This window comes from Budorcas taxicolor, chromosome 20 (genome assembly GCF_023091745.1).
Source record: "Budorcas taxicolor isolate Tak-1 chromosome 20, Takin1.1, whole genome shotgun sequence".
NCBI classification, from domain to species: domain Eukaryota; kingdom Metazoa; phylum Chordata; class Mammalia; order Artiodactyla; family Bovidae; genus Budorcas; species Budorcas taxicolor.
In genome coordinates, this window is record NC_068929.1 from 15,780,259 (window position 1) to 15,800,232 (window position 19,974).

Consider the following 19,974-nt stretch of genomic DNA (forward strand, 5'->3'; position numbering starts at 1 on the left):
GTGTTTGCTATGACCAGTGCATTTTCTTGGCAAACCTCTATTAGCCTTTGCCCTGCTTCATTCCGCATTCCAAGGCCAAATTTGCCTGTTACTTCAGGTGTTTCTTGACTTCCTACTTTTGCATTCCAGTCCCCTATAATGAAAAGGACATCTTTTTGGGGTGTTTGTCCTAAAAGGTCTTGTAGGTCTTCATAAAACCATTCAACTTCAGCTTCTTCAGCATTACTGGTTGGGGCATAGACTTGGATTACTGTGATATTGAACGGTTTGCCTTGGAGATGAACAGAGATCATTCTGTGATTTTTGAGACTGCATCCAAGCACTGCATTTCGGACTCTTTTGTTGACCATGATGGCTACTCCATTTCTTCTGAGGGATTCCTGCCCACAGTAGTAGATATAATGGTCATCTGAGTTAAATTCACCCATTCCAGTCCATTTTAGTTCACTGGTTCCTAGAATGTCAACGTTCACCCTTGCCATGTCTTTTTGACCACTTCCAATTTGCCTTGATTCATGGACCTGACATTCCAGGTTCCTATAGCATCGGATCTTGCTTCTATCAGCAGTCACATCCACAACTGGGTATTGTTTTTGCTTTGGCTCCATCCCTTTGTTCTTTCTGTAGTTATTTCTCCACTGATCTCCAGTAGCATATTGGGCACCTAATGACCTGGGGAGTTCCTCTTTTGGTATCCTATCATGTTGCCTTTTCATACTGTTCATGGGGTTCTCAAGGCAAGAATATGGAAGTGGCTTGCCATTCCCTTCTCCAGTGGACCACGTTCTGTCAGACCTCTCCACCATGACCCGGCCGTCTTGGGTTGCCCCACGGGCATGGCTTGGTTTCATTGAGTTAGACAAGGCTGTGGTCCTAGTGTGATTAGATTGACTAGTTTTCTGTGAGTATGGTTTCAGTGTGTCTGCCCTCTGATGCCCTCTTGCAACACCTACCATCTTACTTGGGTTTCTCTTACCTTGGACATGGGAGTATCTCTTCACGGCAGCTCCAGCAAAGCACAGCCACTGCTCCTTACCTTGGATGAGGGTTATCTCCTTACCGCCACTGTTCCTGATTTCAACGTGGGATAGCTCCTATAGGCCCTCCTGCGCCTGAGCAGCCACCCCTCCTGGGTTGCTCCTCCCGGCTGCCGCCCTTGGCCTCGGGCTCGGGGTGGCTCCTCAGGGTCACCGCCCCTGGCCTCGGGCGTGAGGTGGCTTCTCCTGGCCGTCCCTGACCCTGGACGCTGGGTGTCTTCTCCCGGCCACCCCTGACCTCGGACGCCAGGTGTCTCCTCCCGGCCACCCCTGACCTCGGACGCAGGGTAGCTCCTCTCGCCCGCTGCCCCTGACCTCGGACACAGGGTAGCTCCTCTCGGCCATTACTGTGCCGTCGCAGCCTGGCACTCTAGGCCGCTGCCCCTGACCTCGGACACAGGGTAGCTCCCGCAGCCGCCCGCGCTTAGTGAGCCGGCTCCCGCAGCCGCCCGCGCTTAGTGAGCCGGCTCCCGCAGCCAGACCTTAAAATAAAGAAGATTACAAGAGATAAAGAAGGACACTACATAATGATCAAGGGATCTACCCAAGAGGAAAACATAACAATTGTAAATATCTATGCACCCATATGACAAACACTAACACACATAAAAGGAGAAATTGACACCCAACTCACACCAATGGACAGATCATCAAAACAAACCTAAGGAAATACAACTCTTAAATGATACATTAGATGAGATGGATCTCATTGATATTTTCCAGACATTCCATCCAAATGCAGTATACAGGTTCTTCTCAAGTGTACATGGAATATTCTCCAGAATAGACCACATCTTGGGACACAAATCAAACCTCAGTAAATTTAAGAAAATTGAAATTATATCAAGCATCTCTGACCACAACACTAGGAAACTAGATATCAATTACAAGAAAAAAATCTGTAAGAACACAAACACATGGAGATTAAACAACACGTTTCTAAATAATCAACAGGTTACTGAAGAAATCAAAAGGGAAATCAAGCAATTTCTAGAAACAAATGACAATGAAAACATGACAACTCAAAACCTATGGGGTGCAGCAAAAGCAGTCCTAAGAGGGAAGTTTATAGCAATACAATCCTACCTCAAGAAACAAGAAAAACATCAAATAGACAGCCTAACTTTACATCTAAAACAACTGGAGAAAGAAAAATAATAACAAAATTAGTAGAAGGAAGGAAATCATAAAGATCCAAGCAGCAATAAATGAAAAGGAAATGAAAGAAACAAAAGTAAAGCTTAATAAAACTAAAAGCTAGTTCTTTGAGAAGATAAACAAAATTGACAAACATTTAGCCCAGACTCATCAAGAAAAAAAGAGAAAGAATCAAATCAACAAAATTAGAAATGAAAAAGGAGAGGTTACAACAGACAATGCAGAAATACAAAGGATTATAAGAGACTATTTTGAACAACTGTATGGCAATAAAAAGGATAACCTGGAAGAAATGGACAGATTCTTAGAAAAGTTCAATCTTCCAAGACTGAACCAAGAAGAAACAGAAGTTATGAGCAACCCAGTTACAAGCACTGAAATTGAAGCTGTGATCAAAAATCTTCCCCAAAACAAAAGCTCAGGACCAGATGGTTTCACAGGAGAATTCTATCAAACATTTAGAGAAGAGCTAATGCCTATCCTTCTAAAACTCTTTCAAAAAATTGCAGAGGAAAAAAATACTTCCAAACTCATTCTATGAGGCCACCATCACCCTGATACCAAAACCAGACAAAGACAACACACAAAATTAAGGAAATACAACTCTTAAATGATACATTAGATGAGATGGATCTCATTGATATTTTCCAGACATTCCATTCAGGCCAATATCACTGACGATCATAGGTGCAAAAAACCTCAACAAAATTTTAGCAAACAGAATTCAGAAACACATCAAAAAGCTCATACACCATGAGCAAGTTGGATTTATTCCAGGAATGCAAGGCTTCTTCAATATATGTAAATCAATCAATGTGATACACCATATTAACAAATTGAAAGATAAAAACCATATGATAATCTCAATAGATGCAGAAAAAGCCTTTGACAAAATTCAGTACCCACTTATGATGAAAACTCTTAAAAAAATTGGTATAGAAGGAACCTACCTCAACATAGTAAAGGCCATATATGATAAGCCTACAGCAAACATTATTCTCAATGATGAAAAACTGAGATTCCCCTTAAGATCAGAAACAAGACAAGTGTGTCCACTTTCATTTCTATTATTCAACATAGTTCTTGACGTCCTAGCTACAGCAGTCAGAGAAGAAAAAGAAAAATAAAGCAATCCAGATCAGAAAAGAAGAAGTAAAGCTCTCATTGTTTGTTTGCAGATGACATGATACTGTACATAGGAAACTCTAAAGATAGTATCAGAAAATTACTAGAGCTTATCAGTGAATTTAGCAAAATTGCAGGATACAAAATCAATACACAGAAATCACTTGCATTTCTATATACTAACAATGAAAAATCAGAAAGAGAAATTAAGCAATCAATCCCATTCACCATTGCAACAAAAAGAATCAAATATCTAGGAATAAACTTACCTAACGAGATGAAAGAAATGTACACAGAAAATTATAAGACACTAATGAAAGAAATCAAAGATGACATAAACAGATGGAGAGATATTCCATGTTCCTGGGTAGGAAGAATCAATATTGTGAAAATGACTATACTACCAAATGCAATCGACAGATTCAATGCGATCCCTATCAAATTACCAGTGGCATTTTTCACAGAACTAGAACAAAAAAATTTACAATTAATATGGAAATACCAAAGACCCAGAATAGCCAAAGCAGTCTTGAGGAAGAAGAATGGAGCTGGAGGAATCAAGCTTCCTGACTTCAGGTTATACTACAAAGCTACAATCATCAAGACAGTATGGTATTGGCACAAAACCAGAAATATAGACCAATGGGACAAGATAGAAAGCCTGGAAATAAACTCATGCACCTATGGGTACCTTATTTTTGACAAAGGAGGCAAGAATATACAATGGGGCAAAGACAGCCTCTTCAAAAAATGGTGCTGGGAAAACTGGACAGCTACAGTAAAAGAATGAAATTAGAACACTTCCTAACACTATACACAAAGATAAACTCAAAACGGATTGAAGACCTAAATGTAAGACCAGAAACTATAAAACTCTTAGAGAAAAACATAGGCAGAACACTTGAGTATATAAATCAAAGCAAGATCTTCTATGACCTACCTCCTAGAGAAATGGAAATAAAAACTAAAGTAAATAAGTGGGACCTGCTTAAACTTGAAAGCTTTTGCACAACAAATGTGACTATAAGCAAGGGAAAAAGACAACCTTCAGAATGGGAGAAAATAATAGCAAATGAAACAACTAACAAAGGATCAATTTCCAAAATATTCAAGTAGCTCATACAACTCAATACCAGAAAAACAAACAGCTCAATCAAAAAACAGGGAAAAGGCCTAAATAGACATTTCTCCAAAGAAGACATACAGATGGCTAACAAACACATGAAAAGATGCTCAACATTGCTTATTACTAGAGAAATGCAAGTCAAAACCACAATGAGATAGGACCTCACACCAGTCAGAATGGCCATCATCAAAAACTCTACAAACAATAAATGCTGGGAAGGGTGTGGAGAAAAGGGAACACTCTTGCCCTATTGGTGGGAATGTAAATTGATACAGCCACTATGGAAGACGGTATGGAGACTCCTTAAAAAACTAGGAATAAAACCATCATATATCACAGCAATCCCACTCCTAGGCATGTACCCTGAGGAAACCAGGGTTGAAAAAGACACATGTATCCCATTGCTCATTGCAGCACTACTTACAATAGCTAGAACATGGAAGCAACTTAGATGTGCATCAACAGATGAATGGCTAAATTTGTGGTATACATACACAATAGAATAGTACTCAGCCATAAAAAGAAATGCATTTGAGTCAGTTCTGATGAGGTGGATGAACCTAGAACCTATTATACAGAGTGAAGTGAGTCAGAAAGAGAAAGATAAATATTGTATTCTAACGCACATATATGGAATCTAGAAAAATGGTTCTGAAGAATTTATTTACAGGGCAGCAATGGAGAAACAGACATAGAGAATAGACTTATAGACATGGGGAGAGGGGAGGAGAGGGTGAGATACATGGGAAGAGTAACATGGAAACTTACATTACCATATGTAAAATAGATAGCCAATGGGAATTTGCTGTATGGCTCAGGAAACTCAAACAGGGGCTCTGTATCAACCTAGAGGGGTGGGATGGGGAGGGAGGTGGGAGGGAGGTTCAAAAGGGAGGGTATATATGTAAACATATGGCTGATTCATGTTGAGGTTTGATAAAAAACAACAAAATTCTGTAATGCAATTATCTTCAATAAAAAATTAATTTAAAAAAAGAAAAGAAAAAACTTAAAAAGAAAAAAAAAGATAGAAGAGGAAAGAATAGGGCAAATTTGAAAAAAAAAAAAGATTATGAGTTTAGGGTTTGTTACTTTGTAATGGAAGCCATGGATGAAGGTACTGTCTGCAATAACAAACAAATGAAGGTGAGGAACTCAAGAGGAAGTTGGGGCCAGTGACAGAGATTCAGAAAGGTGAAAGTTAATGCCATGACTTTCCCCAAGCAAAGAATGTGGTTGGATCAGATCCCTGTGGAATATTTAAATGGGGTGGTGGGGAGACGAATTGAACAAAAGAAGGGTTAAAAACCAGCGTTAGACAAAGGGAACAAGCCTGAAGACCCTATGTTATGAAATCTAAAGAAGACAAAAGTGATTCCAGGAGAGAACAAAGGGAGACGTTAATGAAATTAGGGAAGAGGAGCAATGTGTGAAGCCATCTAGACCTTTTTCTAGTGAGTTTAATATTTCATAGTGACCCCACAGAAGCAATATCATTTCCACAGGGAAATGGTCAAGGACACAGAGAAAGTTTGATTCATTACTGAATGTAATGCATTCTTAAAAAAAAAAAAAAAGGCAGAAATGCACAAATCATTACCCAGTTTCTGATTCTTTTCAGGGAGCCACTGCTTTAAAAATAAATAAAATATGTAAAATAAACATTCTCAACTTACCTATACCATTTGCTCAACTCTTCAGAAATGCATACATCACGACATGATCAACTAGCCAATGAGATGGTAATACCATGATCTCACTGACTAAAGCATGTAGCGCCCCTCTCAGTCTTGCCTGCCACTGCATGTGCTCTTGTTCCCCAGATGAAATATGTGTGAAATTCATTTTCGAATTTAGTGAGCAAAAGACATCCCACCCCCAGCCCCATTGTGTGTTGGCTGATTTTGCCATGGGAAGGTGGGTGGCTTTATGCCAGGTGAGCCAAGGATGTGGACTCAACAACTGTCTCCTCCCAAGTTTCCCTAACCAGTCAAGCTGACTCAGCCCTAGTCCTCTCAGCTTTCGGCCACAAGACCCGACTTAAGCTGAACTAGTGATTAGGAATCATGTGTCCTCAGAGGACACAGCATTGGAGTCTATTTTAAAGGAATACAGAACTTTGTTTAAACCCTAATTTTCCCTGATTCTCAGAGGTAACCCTGAAGTTTTCGTGAATAGTCAGTGATACCCTTAACAACCTATCTACATTGTGTATTTACACTACCACTTCATCACTTTCTCTTTTGCTCATTTTATTAATTTTGTTTGTTTGGGCGTCAGGAAGAATGCTTATGAAGACAATGACATCAGCAACATAAAATGCTGGAAGGAAGGAGAAATGTCAATGATTAAAAGTCAAAGAGATTCATATTTAGAAGCTGAAACAAATGCCAGTTACATAATTCCAAAGAATGGGCCCTTGATTTAAAGGCAGCCCACTTCACATCCAGTGCCTCCATTCCCCTGCAGCTCTCTGTGTCTGTCTTCTGACTGGCAGAATTCAGTGCAGGAAAAAGTATAGCTGCCATTTGACAAAACATATTTAATTTCCAGTGGGGAAAATTAATGGCCTTTACAATATGGTTCTTGAGGTAAATATGTTATATATTTAATAACAAACCATGTGCTAATTTGCTTTAAATAGGCCTAATAACAACTATTGCTTAAAATTACGGCAGTGAAATAGCTTCTGCTTTTTGAAAAGCTAATTTTGACAGCAGGTGCTTTCATGCCACCATAATTTTTCCTATAAAGATTGTTATCACTTAATTGTAAATAGCAGCTGCTTTGAGGGTATTTTGGTTCATGATGATGGTTTGATTGATTGTTGGATTTCCAATTTCACTATGTTAATAATGCTAGTCTGTTGAATTTCCAAAAGGCATCATGAAAATTCTTAATATCAGCTCACATGGGTTTGCTCTGTCACAAACTGTCAGCCATGAGGTAACGTGTTTTCTTTGCAAAGCACAAAGACAATTATCTTTTCCTTTTGGTCAAGAAATTTAAAAAATAAACAAAACATTTGTGTGTGGCTTAAAATAATATGTTTCTTTAGCTTCTGATTCAACTAAATATGCTTTGAAGAAAACTAATTTAGACCAAGTGTTTTGTTTGAAGGACATTATTATATTTAAAGAGGAACAGAAGTTCTCTAGATTTCAAGGAAACAAATATGATGATGGCAATACATCCAAGACTTTTCATGTTTTAAAAAGCAATACCTATTGTCTTTAGAAAACCAATTTTGCTATTTTCTCCCAACTGTATGATAAACATAAAAATGAGCCAGTGTGGTTACTTATCCTGGAAACTATGCAATCCTCCGCTCAAAGGTTCTGTAGATATGTGTCAATCTACATTTGTTTTCCATCAGAGAGAGGGATGTTAAATACCTCAATTGCACGGATATTATGTCCTATTTTGGAGCCTAACCCAAGAGAGGAAGAACGTATACAATTGCCTCTGTCCCAGTCCAACTTCTTTTCTAACTTCTTAAAGACTTGCAGCTGCATAATCTTTGGCAAGTCCCTCGGTATCTCCATGCCATGACTGCCTCATCAATAAAATGCTGCTGACAATATGATTTAATTTTGTGCAAACCAAATGATAGAACCTACACTGGATTCTTAAAGAGAATTACTGTCACAGATGAAGAATTCAAATATTATGGGATAATCTTATGTTCATTATTAAAGAGTTGCCCATTTTTATTAACATCCTTCTCAAGGTCAGTCACTCTACTGGGTGACAGAATGAAATGCAATCTCCCTCCTCTATGGGTAATGCCAGCAGACTGCAGCCTGTAGCAACATGTTTTTTCTTGACTTCCCCAGGACAACCAGAGAATGAATTTTATATGTTCAAAGGGTTGTAAAGAAAAATAAGTCATAATATGCAACAAAGACTTGTAAGTCGCTCAGACTCTAAAACATTTACTACCTGGCCCTTTAGAGAATAAATTTGCTAAGTGATGCTCTGGAAAGGCTGTCAGTTTAGTGAGGGTGCTAACAAGCACTATGGTAAGAGTTCCATAAAGAACAGAAATATTCTGGCAACAAAATTGCAGGCTATTAATCTCGCCAGGAACAGTGAAGAACAGAATCCTTTACAGAAGAGGCTATATATGAACCAGGCTATATGGACCTACAAAGTAAGTAAGATCTCATCAGCCCAAGAAGGTACACAAAAAACATGATCAAAACACTAGGATGGTTTATTTTAGGAATTGTGGTTAATGGAATGTAGTTAATTATAGGGTGAATATATGTGTAGAAGGTGGGGTAGGGAAAGGAAGAATTAACACACCAGAATGAGTGTGTAAAGAGTCATAATGTGAGGGGCCTTAAATGCTCTATTAAATGTTAGAACATTGATTTGAAGGTAAAAGGTTATCACCAAAGATTTTTAAGTAGGAGCATAACAAAAAAAGACCAGAGATTCAAAACACTAATTCAGGCAATAGTTTAAAAAATTAGTTATGAAGAAACTCTGGCTTTGAGCCCAGATAGAAAGACAGGAACCAGATTTAACCTTGTGCCAGAAACAACTCAAAAAACTAGACAAGATATAGGAAACAAGATTTTCAGAACTGAAAGAGACACATGTACCCCATTGTTCATTGCAGCACTGTTTATAATAGCTAGGACATGGAAGCAAACTAGATGTCCATCAGCAGATGAATGGATAAGGAAGTTGTGGTACATATACACAATGGAATATTACTCAGCTATAAAAAAGAAAGTATTTGAGTTAGTTCTAATGAGGTGGATGAAACTGGAGCTTATTACTGAGAGTGAAGTAAGTCAAAAAGAGAAACACCAATACAGTATATTAACACATATATACGGAATTTAGAAAGATGGTAACAACAATCCTATATGCAAGGAAGCAAAAGAGACACAGATGTAAAGAACAGAATTTTGGACTATGTGGGAGAAGGCAAGGGTGGAATGATTTGAGGGAAAACCATTGAATTCCCTTTGTAAAATAGATGACCAATGCAAGTTTGATGAATGAAGCAGGGCATTCAAAGCCCATGCTCTGAGGCAACCCAGAGGGATGGGGGGGAGGGAGGTGGGAGGGGGGTTCAGGGTGGAGGGACATAGGTGCACCCATGGCTGATTCATGTTGATATTTGGCAAAAACCACCACAATATTGTAAAATAATTATCCTCCAATTAAAATAAAGTAATTTTTAAATAATACATTTGAATCAGTTCTAATGAGACGGATGAAACTGGAGCCAATTATACAGAGTGAAGTAAGCCAGAAAGAAAAACACCAATACCGTATACTAACACATATATATGGAATTTAGAAAGATGGTAATGATAACCCTGTATGCGAGACAGCAAAAGAGACACAGATGTGTAGAGCGGACTTTTGGACTCTGAGGGAGAGGCAGAGGGTCGGATGATTTGGGAGAATGGCATTGAAACATGTATACTATCATGTAAGAAATGAATCGCCAGTCTATGTTTGATGCAGGATACAGGATGCTTGGGGCTGGTGCACGGGGATGATCCAGAGAGATGATATGGGGTGGGAGGTGGGAGGGGGGTTCATGTTTGGGAACTCATGTACACCCGTGGTGGATTCATGTCAATGTATGGCAAAACCAATACAGTATTGTAAAGTAAAATAAAGTAAAAATAAAAATTTTAAAAATAATAAAAATAAAATAAAGTTTAAAAAAAATGATGTATGAAACAAGGTTTTCAGATTTGTCAGCAAGTAGTGTCAGACACTGACTGTTGCGAAGGGAGAAAATTAGCTGAGTCCTATGATTTCCAAGATTCCTGTGTGGAGAGAGATTTTTAGCTTCAGCATGCTGCTGCTGCTGCCGCTAAGTCGCTTCAGTCATGTCCGACTCTGTGCGACCCCATAGACGGGGGCCCACTGTCTCTGGGATTCTCCAGGCAAGAACACTGGAGTGGGTTGCCATTTCCTTCTCCAATGCATGAAAGTGAAAAGTGAAAGTGAAGTCGCTCAGTCATGTCCGACTCAGTGATCCCATGGACTGCAGCCTACCAGGCTTCTCCGTCCATGAGATTTTCCAGGCAAGAGTACTCGAGTGGGGTACCATTGCCTTCTCCGTGGCTTCAGCTTAGCTGGGGGAAATAGTCCATGATGAGTAGAAAAAATAATCAACAGAATCAAACTGAGGAATGGCAAAGATTAAAGAATTGGCAGACAGGTACATTAGAAGTTATAACTACATTCCAAATGTGCAAATGTCAAAGTAATGTTTGAGCCTGTTAAGCAGAGATTTAAAAGATATTTTTAAAACATTTAAGTTGAACTTTAGAGACAAAACGAGTCTAAGATGAAAAACTGGGTAGGATTAACAGAAGAGAAGATTAGACACTACCAAAAAAGTAGCAATGAATCTGAAACATAGTCTTAGAAACTATCCAAAATAACACAGAGAGAGAAAAAATAATACCCCTCCCCAAAAGTAAATGAGTATTAGTGAGTCACTGGAGAACTACAAACTTCCTAATATGCATGCACTGAGTTTCTGAAGGAAAGGAAAAAGAGGCTGGACAGAAAAAAACTTGAAGGAATAATGTATCAAATTATCCCACGTGGATATAAACTATAAACTTACAGATTCAAAGAGACAAATGAACCCCAAAGCATAAGAAACATGCATATAATAACACGAAGTTTCATCATAATCCAGTGAGTTAAAGACCAGTGATAAATAGAAAATCATAAACAAAGTTGAGGTCAGGGGGAAACATTGCATATAGAGAAATAAAGATAAGAACAACAGCAAGGTTTTTATTGGATATAAATGTAAAGCAGAAGGCATTGAGCAACGTTGAGGAAAAGACAAACTGTCAACTTAGAATTTTATACCCAGATAAAATTTCTTGCAAAACCAGATTAAATATAGACTCATAACATACAAAAGCTGAAGGATTCATAGACTTATACTAAAAAAAATAAATATTAAAGGAGGTCCTATGGGTGGAAGAGAAGTAATACAATATGAAAATCTGAATCTACCAAAAGAATGAAGAGCAATGGAAATAACTTTTTCTTTCAGTTTTAAAAAATTTTACTTAAAAGAGAATTGACTAAAAAACAATAATAATATATTGTAGGGTTTATAACATATATAGAAGTAAAATGTATGTAAACAACAGCAAACTAGAAATAGAGAATTCTTCAACCTGAATAAAGACAGCTATGCAAAACCTACAGCTAATATTATATTTGGCAATCAAAGACTGGCATCAAGAACAAGACAAAGATGTCCTTTCTCACCTCCTGTATTCAACACTGAACTGGAACTGCAAGCAAAGGCAATAAAGCAAGATAAATAAACAAAAGTAATCTTAATTAGAAAGGAAGAAATAATTATGCTTAGTGAAGGAAGTCAGAAAAAGAGAAGACATTCCACTTACATCAAATCCTAGGAAATGCAGACACCTGTAGTAACAGAAAGCAGATCATTAACTGACTTGGAACAGATTTATGTCAGTGGGGGAACGAGGAGGAGATTACAAGGGAACATAGGGAATGTTTTGAAGATGATCGTATGTTCATTATCTTAAGCAGTGATAGTTTCCAAAGTTCCCAAATTGTACGCTTTATATATGAGAAATTTATTGCCTGTCAATAATATCTCAGTAAATCTAAAAAAAAAAAAAAAAAATGAGGTCCATAATAATGAGATGCAAGGGAAAGGGTTTAGCTAGGGGATAATGACAATAGACAAGCAGAGAAACGACTAAGATCAGAGCTAGAGAAGTGGTTTCGGGAAGGAAGAGAATAAACAAATATGAGGTATTCTTCTGAGTTTGACTAAACAATTGAATATTTGAGTATATGGTGTAAATGTCAACAGCATAAAGGAAAACAGAGGGAGCATCTTGTTGGAGGGGAAAAGTTATGACTTGAGTCCTAGATATGTCCTAGGAGGCATTTAATTACTAATTGAAGAAATATTAATAGTTGCATATATAGCAGTTGGTTTCAGGAGAGAGGTCTTGGTTGCAGATAAAGATTTGGAAATAATAAGCAGATCCAGTAGGAAACTGAGGCCATGGGAGTGGCTGAGAATGCCCGAGGAGAGTCCTTAGGCTAAGAAAGAAGTGACAAAGTGGAGCCTTGGGGAATACCAATATTAAGGGAGGAGCAATAGGCTTTGCTCTCTGAGTGTCTCAGTCCTCTTTGTATCATCTTATACTCTAATCTGAATTTCTAATCAGGGCAAGTAAAAAAAAATCAGCATCTTCAGCAACCAGAGAAGTATTTCTCTCTAGGAACTGATAAGATGGATGCTTAAAATTTCAGCTCAATCTTGGGCCAAACTGAAAACTGTTTCTTTAGGCTTTCAAGTGCCATACAAAATACAGCCCTAACTCTTCTCAGGGTATACTTGGTACCTACATTTTTCTATGCTTGATAAGACAGTAGAGAGCTGGAATACATAGGGATGAAAGAAAGCCTGGACTGAGTTTTGGAAGACAAGGTTCTTATCCTGGCAAGTACATATCTAGCTCCCATCACAGGTACTAAAATGAAATTTCAATAAATAAGAAAAATTATAGTTAATTCTCTTTAAGATAAAGAAAAAGACATTTCCACTCTAAGTTCCTCTGTAGTTACCAGGATAAAACAAAAGATATTGAAATGAAAGCTGTTCTTTATTGACCAAGCAAATAGACATTATCTCCCTTCAGGCAAAATACAAGCTCGGGGCAAGAATATACAGAAGAACTATACAAAAAGATATTCACAACCCAGATAATCACGATGATGTGATCACTCACTCACAGCCAGACATCCACGTCCATGGAATGTGAAGTTAAGTTGGCCTTAGGAAGCATCACTATGAACAAAGCTAGTGGAGGTGATGGAAGTTAAGCTATTTCAAATCCTAAAAAATGATGCTCTGAAAGTGCTGCACTCAATATGCCAGCAAATTTGGAAAACTCAGCAGTGGCCACAGGACTGGAAAAGGTCAGTTTTCATTCTAGTCCCAAAGAAAGGCAATGCCAAGAAATGCTCAAACTACCACACAATTGCAACCATTTCATATGCTAGCAAAGTAATGCTCAAAATTCTCCAAGCCACACTTCAACACTACGTGAACTGTGAACTTCCAGATGTTCAAGCTGGACTTAGAAAAGGCAGAGGAACGAGAGATCAAATTTCCAACCTCTGTTGGATCATCAAAAAAGCAAGAGAGTTCCAGAAAAAAACCAACTATTTCTGCTTTATTGACTATGCCAAAACCTTTGACTGGATCACAACAAACTGTGGAAATTTTTTCAAGAGATGGGAATACCAGACCACCTGACCTGCCTCCTGAGAAATCTGTATGCAGGTCAGGAAGCAACAGATAGAACTGGACATAGAACAACAGACTGGTTACAAATCAGGAAATGAATATGTCAAGGCTGTATACTGTCACCCTGCTTACTTAACTTATACGCAGTGTGCATCATGAGAAATGCTGGGCTGGATGAAGCACAAGCCGGAATCAGATTGCTGGGAGAAATATCAATAACCTCAGATAGGCAACCACAGTTATGACAGAAAGTGATGAAGAACTAAAGAGCCTCTTGATGAAAGTGAAAGAGGAGAGTGAAAAAGTTGGCTTAAAACTCAACATTCAGAAAAGGAAGATCATGGCATCTGGTCCCATCACTTCGTGGCAAATAGGTGGGGAAACAATGGAAACAGTGACAGACTTTGGGGCTCCAAAATCACCGCAGATGGTAACTGCAGCCATGAAATTAAAAGACACTTTCTCCTTGGAAGGAAAGTTATGACCAACCTAGACAGCATATTAAAAAGCAGAGACATTACTTTGCCAACAAAGGTCTGTCTAGTCAAGGCTATGGTTTTTCCAGTGGTCATGTATGGATGTGAGAGTTGGACTATAAAGAAAGCTGAGCACCGAAGAATTGATGATTTTGAACCGTGGTGTTGGAAAAAACTCTCAAGAGTCTCTTGGACTGCATGGAGATCCAACCAGTTCATCCTAAAGGAAATCAGTCCTGAATATTCATTGGAAGGACTGATGCTGAAGCTGAAACTCCAATATTTTGGCCACCTGATGCCAAGAACAGAGTCATTTGAAAAGACCCTGATGCTGGGAAAGATGGAGGGCAGGAGGAGAAGGGGATGACAGAGGATGAGATGGTTAGATGGCATCACCAACTCATGGGTTTGGGTGAACTCCGGGAGTTGGTGATGGACAGGGAGGCCTGGTGTGCTGCGGTTCATGGGGCAGCAAAGAGTCGGACATGACTGAGCAAATGAACTGAACTGAACTTGGGCTACCGCCACTTCCTGCCCCTTTCCCTCTCAGCCTCAGTTACTGTATGTGCTGAGGGAAAACAACACTGTTCACATAACTACCATCCATAATGGCAGAAAGTTCATATTTTGATTTCTCAGAAAAAAGATTCAAAGAGCCAAAGCCTCTTTATTCTTTTTACTATTCAAATAATACAAACCTCTCAGCTCTGGAGACATCAAAAATGAAGTGTTCATAGCAGCACTATTAACAACTTCTAAGTTATGGGAGCAACCGCAATGTCCACCAACAGATGAATGGATAAAGCTGTGCTATATACATATACAAACAAATATATGCTTAGCCATAAAAAAGAATGAAATTTTGCCTTTTGCAACCACATAGATGGACTTGGAGGGACTTATGCTAAGTGAAATAAGTCAGACAGAGAAAGACAAATACTGCATGATATCACTTATATGTGGAATCTAAAATATACAACCAATGAAAATAACAAAAAAAGAACTAGACTTACAGACACAGAAAACAAACGAGTGATTAACAGTAGGTGGCGGCGAGGGGGCGGATGGGCAGGGGGAAGCCAAATAAGGGGTGGAGGAGTAGAAGGCATAACTACTGGGTGTAAGGCTACAAGAATGTATTGTGCAACATGGAGTATAGAGCCAATATTTTGTAATAACTGTAAGTGGAGTATCACTTTTTAAAAAATTGAAAATTAATTTTTTAAAAAAGAGGAAATTTGGACACAGCCACATACGCAAGAATAACGGGATGCGAAGGTGAAGGCAGGGATCAGGGCCCACCAAGGATTGCCAGCAAACCTCCAAAAGCTAGGAGAGTCCTTGAAACAGATCCTCACGGCCTTCTGAGGGAACCAACCCTGATGACACCTTGATCTCAGCCTTCCAGACTCCAGGACTGTGAGACAATAACTTACTTAAGCAAAACAAGCAAACAGAAACAACTGGAACACAAGGAGCTACAGCAGAAGTATCCTTTCCTGAATATCCTTACAGAGTATTTCGACTTCAAAGGAGAAACAAAGATAGAAGGCAGACAAGGCTGCCTCTTGCTCTGTGGCATTAACTTGATCCTCTTTTTTCCCCCCACCTTCCTCCATATGTAGACCAAATTCCAACTGATTAAGCTCTCAGTTCATCAGATTCCTCTGTATACTTATACATGGAGTTAGCTGTTGGATAACATTGGAAGTTTTGTTTTTGTGTCTGTATTCTTGACCCACACCCTGGACTGCAAAATATCCTGTCTATGTGGTCAACTCAGAAATGTGTTTCTAGAGTAGATACAAGCAGAGATGACAATAATAAAGCTTCAGATAGATAAAAAAGAAAAAAATCCAAGTCTCACTGCATGGAACTATAGATAGGACTCCCACAAGGACTTCCTCCCATAGGAAGATAAACAGTAGTTCTCAAGGAATTCCTCCTGTGGTGGTTGTGGCTGGTCTTACAGTAACTGTTGACTGCTTTTTCAGGTCACAGACACAAGACATGGCATGGTAAAATCATCATCCTCATAAAAGGATATGTTTGTTACGTGCTAACACAAGCAGATACCAACAGCATTTACTTTGTTTTAGTCATCTGAGATACACTGTATCCAAGAAAAACTCAATACCTTAGTAAAAAAGGTAGATGAAAACAGCTGAACAAGGGCAGTTAAAGGCTTGGATCCAACCCTGAGTGCAGAAGAAATAAGTGAGTTAATCTCAAATCTCTTAAAGATTTGTTGGTCAAGGTCTTAATGTTTATCAGATCTTTCATTCCAGCAGGCTTTTTTTGAGTTTTAAAGTTTTAATAGCTTTCTTTCATTGCCTCTGGCATCAAGTTTTCTTTCTTATGTGTCCCCTTTCCTTACTTCAAGCCTTTTATCTGTTTCTAAAGAACTAATAGTACTTAGACCTCCTACACAACAGTCCTCAAAGAGATTCTGCACAGAGTTCATTAAAAATATAATATGAAGGAGAAACAGGAGTCTAGAATAACTACTATTTTATATATGCATATAAAATATTATTTATTTGTGTGTGTATCAGCACATGCTAAAAACTACACTAGAACACCAGCAGTTTTCTAAAAACCAGTGATACCAGTTCAAATAAATAATATCTTCATTTTGTTTGACTCATTCACCACACAAAAAGACTTTGCATGCTAGCTGCAGTGAAGAAAAGGAAAGATGTAGTGGTGGGGAATGGAGCAAGATTTGGAATATTATATGATTTATCAATTAATGAGGAAAATATTTCTGAAAGTATTGGTACACCACTTAAAATATGTCAAGCATAAGTACCAGAGTTAACATTGCTCTTATTTCCAAAATCTTTTGTTAAAAGAAATTTCTCTTAAACTCAGAATCAAGTCCCATAGCCATCCAAACAATTTTTCTATTCTTTTTACATAGATACCTGTTACAGATACAGAAATGGTTTTAATAGTCCATCCTGTGCCTCTGTTTAGCAACTAAAACTAATTCTTAAAGAAAATTTAAGTCATCATGCTTACTGGCTCCCTACAGCTTGTTTTATAATTAGCATAATTAGTCAAAGGTGGCTAAATGGGGAAATCATATAATTTGCTTCCCAGGAACAAACCCTGGGATGCCTTGCCAGTGTTTTTCATTAATGCAGAGAGCAGAGATTGTGCAAACCCTGCTCCTCAACTGGACTCAAAACAGAGAGTTAATCTCCAACATCCAAATTACTTATTCTTTAAAACTAACTCAAAGTTGATTCCTTGTTCACCAATATGTTTAACTGAGGCACACAAAATAAAACTATTGTCTAGGTGATATCTTGCCTAAGTGTAAATTCTTAATAACCAGATTTAACGCAAAAAACAAAGTATTCAATGATTATTTGAAGAACAAAGAATGTGTTGACTTATAAAAGTGAATCCTGCTCACAAAGAAATCAAGTAATAATAAAGAATTTTAAAAATCACCTGAATCTCCTGAATTACCACTGACGTTTGGTAGACAACTTTATAGACATCTCTCAATGTATATGGACAAATAAAACATGGGCAGACAGATTTATGAATGCATTGCAATAATTTCATTAAAGTAGACCCATATGATATATTCTACTTTTGAATAAAAATATTCAGTTTAATTTTACCTAAATTTAACAGAAGAAAATGAAGTGAAATTAAAGTAAATTGTACCGTGAAATTAAAGAAAGTGAAGTAGCTAAATTTTAGACAGACTCTTGGAAGAAAATCAATGACAAACCTAGACAGTGTATTAAAAAGCAGAGACGTTACATTGCCTACAAAGGTCTGATTTTCCAGTAGTCATGTATGGATGTGAGAGCTGGACAATAAAAAAAGTTCAAGGCTGAAGAATTGATGCCTTTGAACTGTGGTGCTGGAGAAAACTCTTGAGAGTCCCTTGGGCTGCAAGGAGATCAAACCAGTCAATTCTAAAGGAAATCAGTCCTAAATATTCATTGGAAGGACTGGTGTGAAGGACTGACCACCTGATGCAAAGAACTGACTCACTGGAAAAGACCCTGATGCTGGGAAAGATTGAAGGCAGGAAGGGAAGGGGACAACAGAGGATGAGATGGTCGGATGGCATCACTGATTCAGTGGACATGAGTTTGAGCAAACTTTAGGAGGTGGTGAAGGACAGGGAAGCCTGGTGTGCTGCAGTCCATGGGGTTGCAAAGAGTCAGACACAACTGAACAACAAAGACAGATTCTTCCCATATTAAAAATATAATATACAATACAATGGAATATTTGCTCAGCCGTTACAAAGAGTGAAATAATGCCATTTGCAGCAATACTGATGGACCTAGAGATTGTCATAGAGTGAAATAAGTCAGAGAAGGAGAAATACCATATGACATCCCATATAGGTGGAGTCTAAAAAGAAATGATACCGACCAAACAGAAAGAGATTCACAGACTTCAAGAACAAAGTTATGGTTGCTGGGGATGGGGGGTAAGAATGGGGAGAAGGGATAGTTAGGGACTTTGCGATGGACTTGTACACACTGTTATATTTTAAATGGGTAACCAACAAGGACCTACTGTATAGCACATGGAACTCTTCTCAATGTTATGTAGAGTCTAGATGGGAGGGGAGTTTGGGGAGAATGGATACATGTATATGTTCGGCTGAGTCCCTTCACGGTTCACCTGAAACTATCACAACATCGTTAATCAGCTATACCTCAATATTAAATAAAAAGTTTAAAAATATACAAAACCTTTAAGAAATAAGAATAATTTTAATTTTAGATGATATCCACTGATGCCTTGTAAGAGATATGTATTAATCTTACATATCTTCCTACTTAAGCTTCCTTCACATCTTTTTTGTTAATCATTTTCATATGCTTAATGCTTATAATATTTAGATTTAGTTCTATAATCACAATTCTCATAGTGACTTCACATTTTAAACTCGAAAGGATTCAAAGAGTCATATCAATTTTTGTACAAGTTTTTTTCTATTTATTCATTATTTTGATTCACCTCTAGGCTGGGCTGGATTTCATAATATAATAGGTTATTCAAAAAGAACTTTATTTTCAGTCTGTTGACTTTACACCTGAAAGGCAAATTGAGCTTGTCACACAGCTTTTAGCTCATATTTCCCTTAAACTTCCTAGATAACATTCAACTGTCTTGTATTATTTGTTGTTGCTTTGGGGAAGGTATTAAGAGTTAGGATTCTAAGAAAACATAAAGATGTCTTACAATTTAAAACCATTTAAAACAGAAAATTAACATCTTAGATGTTGCAATAATAAATAACCAGAACTTATTTATTATTAAAGAGAATAGAAGAAGGATAAGCAATGTTTCTTTTGCAAGCTTATCTTTACCAAGTTATTCTTTCAACTAAATAAAATTATTTAGTATTTGTTAAGATTTCTCTGATAACTCAGTCAGTAAAGAATCTGCCGGCAATGCAGGAGATTAAGGAGACATGGATTCGATCCTTGGGTTGGGAAGACCCCCTGGAGGGCATAGCAAAAGACTCCAGTATTCTTGCCAGGAGAATCCCATGGACAGAGGAACCTGGCAGGCTATAGTCCATGGGGTCGCAAAGAGTCAGACATGACTGAAGCCACTGAGCAGGAGCACAAATCATTAGCAAATGGTAAACATGGTGCATGTGTGCTGCACGTGATGAGAATCTGGCACTTGCAAAGCTAAATGGAAAATAACCAAAATGAGGATAAGAAATATCTACAATGTAATTATTAT